The sequence below is a fragment of the Berghia stephanieae genome, chromosome 12, assembly GCF_034508935.2.
Source record: "Berghia stephanieae isolate SIO BIC M18660-M18661 chromosome 12, UCSD_Bste_1.3, whole genome shotgun sequence".
NCBI lineage: Eukaryota > Metazoa > Mollusca > Gastropoda > Nudibranchia > Aeolidiidae > Berghia > Berghia stephanieae.
The window spans coordinates 9,264,177-9,270,059 of NC_088371.1; the positions used below are offsets into that span (position 1 = coordinate 9,264,177).

At 38.6% G+C, this 5,883-nt stretch overlaps 1 pseudogene across 1 annotated transcript in view; it reads left to right on the forward strand.

Moving 5' to 3' along the window:
- LOC144958049 (uncharacterized) overlaps positions 1 to 5,418 on the forward strand; it is a 147,835-nt pseudogene extending 142,417 nt beyond the window's left edge. Inside the window, exon 4 of the transcript XR_013642322.1 lies at positions 2,503 to 5,418. The product of XR_013642322.1 is annotated as an uncharacterized LOC144958049 (transcript). The remainder of the gene's footprint in view (positions 1 to 2,502) is intronic.
- Positions 5,419 to 5,883: the final 465 nt, after the last annotated feature.

Sequence of the window (5,883 nt, forward strand, 5' to 3'; positions counted from 1 at the left end):
TCGGAGTTTATCCCGGTTTCTATAGCTCATTTTACACCTGACTATAGTGATATATTGTGGTTTAAGAGCATTTTCCAAGGACTCAACCATTTGAGGTAAATATAATTCTGGATGAAATGAAATAAAAGCGTTTTGAAAATGTGCTACGGAAATTCTCTCATACTATGAAAATTATTTTAAAAAGACACGTATTAAAAAATTTGACCAGAAAACTCGTCCTTCAAATATGTTACAGTGAATGACATAATCAGTAGGATGGTGAAAAGGTCTGAACTGAGATATTGCCAAGTTTAGTTAGAAGGTCAATTTTTATCAAAAATGAGTTCTTGTCATAAATGGTTAAGTCAACCCTTTTTGTACATCTTTTGGAAATATCAAAGCTTAATTTCACTTCTAAATATTTTTTACAGCTATCTAGCCAAATTGAAAAACTATTAAATTTGAGAAAAGTTGCTGGATACCTTTCCCATACATGTGGCCATAACTTCATGAAAAATCACCCGAATTACTTCAAATAAAGATTAAAATGCTCTGGTGAGCAGATCCTGTCAGAAAATGTAAAAAAAAAAAAAAATTAATTTTTTAATTTTTTAAATGCAAATCCAAAATTTTCACCTTCCGACTGATTATGTCATGCACTGATATTCAACCCCCCCCCCCCCCCCCCCCCCCCCCCCCCCCCCCCCCCCCCCCTTCAAAAAAAAAAAGAAAAAAAGAAAATGAAGTAAAAAGTATAAAATAATTAAATAAATAAAAACTGTCAGATTTTGGGAATTTAAAGCCAGACTTTGGTATGATGATGGTCATTTCAATCGATCGATATTTGAAGGATGAGTTTTCTGTCCAAAATTTTAAATACGTGTTTATCCAGAGCACGAGAGATTTGTGTTTTCTATCGACATCAGCAGCAGGTCTGTGAGGATTTTGAATGGCGGACGTCGTCGCCATATTGAAATTGCCAGGATACGAGCGGACGCCATCTTGTGGCAATATGGTTTGGGATGACGCTATGACCTACCGCAGACTGCGGTGTCTGCCCCATGGAGATATTGGAGCTTAGATAAGGGCTAGTGTTACACTCGTAACCCTCTAACGAGCAGCCGTCGACACAATGCTTCAAAGGGCTTATAGCTCAGTGGACTAAGTGCGCCACCGATGCACGAAGGGTGTACGGTTTCACTCGAGGGGGAAATGTGATATTTGGACGTGTGTGTGTGTGTGTGTGTGTGTGCGTGTGTGTGTGTGTGTTTGTGTGTTTGATTGATATCAGTGTTATTGTGTTGAGTGTTTGGGGTGTCATTGCAGTGTGGTGTTTTGTTGTGTTGTTAAGTGTTGTTATGCAAATGCTTTTTAAAGAGATTTGCGCGTCGTCTCCAAATGCGTGACTTTTCACCCCGGTGCGCACCCACGAAGAACAATTCAAACCACGGCCATTGTGAATTGGTGTGACGAAATAAAAATGAATATTCATTTCGATATAGATGTGTAGTTGTAGCACGTTCCCTTTCTGTTCAAATCGACGTATACTTATTTGCAGGTCTGATAACCCTACTTGTTATAGTGGAAATACTAACTCTCCAGCCAATGCAAAGTGTTGTCTATTACAACAAAGGTTAAATCAAGTCCATTATTGCATTCGGCCGCCGATCAGACCTGCAAATACGTGCACGTTTGTTGAAATGTTTGATGTTCTAATCATTTCAATATGATTGTGTTTATCATTCAAAATACAATCGTTCTGTTTCTGATTCTTTTCAATTCATTTTTTTTTTGGACAGGGGCTGGGGGCGGAGGGGGGGGGGGGGGGGTGGGGGTTCAACGTCAACTTATATACAGGTCTGATAAACCAAAATTGTTATGGTCTCATTGTTGTAATGGAAATACTCTCAAACGACGTGTACAATTATGCAGGTCTGATTTCCGAACTCACTTATGGACCTAGTTTAACATTGTTGTAATGGACAATATCTTGCGTCATTTTTAAAAAAGATTTCCATTACAACAATATATTAAAAAATTGGGTTATCAGACCTGCAAATAAGTGCACATCTCTCTCAAACCAACGCAAAAAAAAAAAAAAAAAAATTGTCGATTATAACAATGTTAAATCAGGTCCATTATTGTGTTCGGTTATCGGACCTGCTTATATTATGTGGACATCGGACATCTTATCTATTAAAAATGACACAATTCATTCTTTATCGTTCAACATCGGGGGCAGCCTGATAGCTCAGCGGTACGGTCTTTGCATCGTATACGAAATTCCTGCCAAATTCGAATACCCGCTGCTGCGGTGCGCCCTTGAGCAAGTCACGTCGCCCTAGCTCATCTTCCGGTGCTGCACTGCGACTGACGCCTGGGTTATTATTCCAGTCTTCCCTTGGAATAAACCCTAAAGAAAAATTCGTTCCATATGGGATGAATATATAAAGAGAATCTTATTTTTAAAATTTTATTTATTAATATATTTTTCTTTTACTCTCTTCTATTTCCTCCACCCAGAGAGCAAAGGACGCAAGAAGAGAAAACCGTACACCCGATACCAGACAATGGTTCTTGAGAATGAGTTCATCAATAGTTCTTACATAACTAGGCAGAAACGCTGGGAGATTTCCTGTAAGTTGCAGTTGTCGGAGAGACAGGTCAAAGTTTGGTTCCAGAACGGCGAATGAAACGGAAGAAGCTGACAGAACGCGCCAAGACTAGGATCCGAGAGGACCAGGAAAACAAGGACCACGACGGACCCGTAGGACAACCAGCGGCCCACCAAACGCACCACCATCACCACAGCCAGCATCATCAACAACAGCAACACCAACAACAACAACAGCAACAACAACCTCAGGCCCACCAGCAACCACCTCAGCAAATACCGGCCCACCACCAACACCAACCACAGCAACAACAACCACCACCTCCGCCACCGCCGCAACATCAGCACCATAACGGTCATCACAACAGCCACCACAGCCACAACACCACCACCATCATCACAGCCACCATCAACCGCAACAACATCCTCATATCGTCCAACCCAAGACGGAAGACGGACATGTGCCCATGGTCGGGGTATAGTCTACAATAATATAGTCCACTCCTCTATCTATCTATATATCTACATCCAGTCCTCAACCCCTCTCCCCCATCCCTCGCCATTTCTGGTCTATGTAAATAGACAAACAAACAAACAAACTTTAAGACTGACACTAGATATATGTGGAACTGAACAGAACCTGAGGATGCCAAAATACATACTGAACCGTGCTCATACCGTGTTGAATTTCATCACGAAGTGTGTGTGTTTTTTTTTTGTTTTTTTTGCTGTGTCCAAAAAAATTAAATGTTTACATGTTAAAGGGGTCAAAAGTAATACGATGTGTTAAATTGGATGAATGGAAAAGATGAGTGTGTTTAGTTATTATCCATGTCAAATGTGTTGGCGTGTAGCCTAGATTTGAATGTGTCAAATTGAAAGCCACATCTCACCAAATACAATATGTTTCTACCGACGTGCACTTATTTGCAGGTCTGATAACCCAATCATTCCTTATAGGCTCATTGTTGTAATGGGATTCTCAACAAAAAACAAAACAAAAATGACACAAAATATTGTTCATTACAACAAGTGGGTTCGGATGTCAGACCTGTATATATGTACACTTCGGTGTCTAAGGATTTATTAGATAATTGTATTTTTCAAATGTCTCAGGATGCCAGAAAATGTCAGAATTCACCAAAAAAATTGCCAGTCGACCTGTGGACAAGGACGCTAACTTGAATGGCCGATCAGTTAACTTAGTTCTTGATTCATCTCATCATCATCATCATCATCATCATCATCATCATCATCATCATCATCATCATCATCATCGTCGTCGTCATCATCATCATCATCATCATCATCATCATCATCATCGTCATCATCATCATCGTCATCATCATCATCATCATCATCATCATCATCATGACAGTCATCCAAACGTACCACCACAATGCTGTCGTACTCTGTCGTACACATCTTTAGAAATTTGGCCAGAAAACTCGTCCTTCAAATATCGATCGATTTAAACGTTTCTTTTAAAAAGATTTCCATTACAACAATGAGCCCATAAGGAATTTGGTTATCAGACCTGCAAATAAGTGAACGTCAGTTGTAAACTTAAGGATTGTGGGACATTTCAGGATATGTTCAATTGAGTCCAAGAATATTCTCGATTTACCAGTTTAAAAAAAGTATGACTTCACTTCTTTGAGTGCGCATAAAACATGTTTAAATTCCAATGGAACTTTTCACTTTGGAGTGAGTACAAATTAATCAAACCATCTCAATTGATTCTATGCGTTTAGGAAAAACACTCACAACATCCGACATCCTGATATAACGTACCAACACCCAAAATTATGTGTAGCATTGAACTTAGGTTATAGTCTGACTGACGTAATTTAGTGAGAAGTATTCACCAAAATGGCTGTCTAAACAACAATAACAAAGAGCGGAGTGACGTCAGTGTCGTTCATTCGATTCCATAAAAGATGAAGACGACCTCGAAATGAATATCGTGGAGGATTTCCAATCCATTCATCTTCATTTTATTCATCAAATCGATTGTTGTGACAAGGAAAAAACCCGAAACGTCCATAAAGTGACCATAGACCGGTCATAATCTACCAGAAAAGAGGCTCATCCCCTGTCGTCATTATAATATTAAATAGATTCCAATGAATACATCATACCCACCTGATACAACAACCACGATCAGTGATGCAAACATTTCGAATCGAGGCCGGAAATGGACGCCATTTTGCTCAATTTATGGTGACGGTGTTGAGCATTAAGTGTGACGTCATAATTCGTCAAATTCACACAATTGAAGAAAAGAAAACGTGTCTCTGATGTCAAAATACACGTTATACGTAATATAAAAAAAAAAAACCAAATACAACAACAACAAAAAACGACGTGGTGTTTTCTTGACGTCATAAAATACACATCATAGTTAAAATTATGAATACCCCCTACTATGTGATGGCATAAAATGTCTGTGTTGTCTTGTGTATGAGAGTGTGTCAATCCTATAATGTTGATTTTACACATTGTGTTGTAAATTAATGCTTACCCATTCATATCACACATTGAAATGATTTACTACTCACCAAGAACTGCTAGGACTAGAATACCGACACATATCCAAGTATAGGGGCGATACACGCACTCCATGTTGGTTTACACGAGTACAGTACTCGCCTAATTCCAGCACACTCTGCTGGAGCTGGGTGTCCTTATTCTATCTATAATATTACAACAAGGCGTTTCCTCCCACGAACATCGGATTTCGGCACGCTTGGATTCCAGCACGCTTTTTTGGCTTCTCACGAGAGCGTGCTATAATTCAGCTAGTACTGTACATTAATCCTAAGAGGAACGCCTCCTTTGTTTTTGTTCTTTTTTTTTTTGTTTTTTTTTTTTTTGTTTTTTTTTGGGGGGGGGGGGGGGGGTGTAACTTTCAAAAACATTACTATGTAAAATCTCAGTGATACAAAGTTGCTAGAAGCTGTTGACTGCAAAATGTAATCAACAAAAATGAATGTAACAGCTTCAAAAAATAAAAAAAATAAAATATAAAAAGCAGAAAATACCCAACACGGAACGTTTCGGGCTCAAAACTTTTCTTCAGTCAACAGCAAACAAAATAACAATAAAAATATGAATAGATTGATACCAAAAAAAAAAAAAAAATATAAACAGGTCGTTGCTCTAGAGTTTTAGTATTGCTGTTTTCAGTAATTTTTGTTGTTGTTGTTGTTGTTGTTATTGTTGGCTGAACAAGGGTTTTGAACCCAAAACGTTCCGTGTTTGGATTTTTTTTTTTTTTTTTTTTTATT